The sequence below is a fragment of the Lupinus angustifolius genome, chromosome LG05, assembly GCF_001865875.1.
Source record: "Lupinus angustifolius cultivar Tanjil chromosome LG05, LupAngTanjil_v1.0, whole genome shotgun sequence".
In the NCBI taxonomy this organism is placed as follows: Eukaryota; Viridiplantae; Streptophyta; class Magnoliopsida; order Fabales; family Fabaceae; genus Lupinus; species Lupinus angustifolius.
This window is the reverse complement of record NC_032013.1, coordinates 9,325,552-9,326,018: the sequence shown is the minus strand read 5'-3', so window position 1 is coordinate 9,326,018 and position 467 is coordinate 9,325,552.

The window sequence follows — 467 nt, the reverse complement described above, 5'->3', positions numbered from 1 at the left end:
GAATGGGGAAAAACTAACCCTAATCAACATAAAGTCACTATAATCATGTGAAATAGTATCTATAAATGATAGATTAACATACAATGATCATCATATGTTCTATTGTTGATGCTAATGTAAACATGCATCCTAAAACTGGAGAAGAAAACAAATACCAACAAAAGGAACTCACCTTTTTGCTACACCTTCACTCAATAGAAGGTAGAGAGGAGTAGAGAAAGAAAGAGAATGAGAGAAAGGAAAATAAAAACAAGGAGGAAGAAGATAATGACTCACCGCTTTTCTTCTTCTCCTCCTCCCCAATGTTACGTTCTGGTTGCTTTGCAGAGAAAGGGGGAAAAATGGAATATTTTATTTTTATTTTATTTTTATATCCATTTAAATAGTCAAATAGGCTTATGATATAAAAGTATTAATAAAATAGTGCTATATTTTTATTTTAATCAATTAATAAAGATATTCTCTAT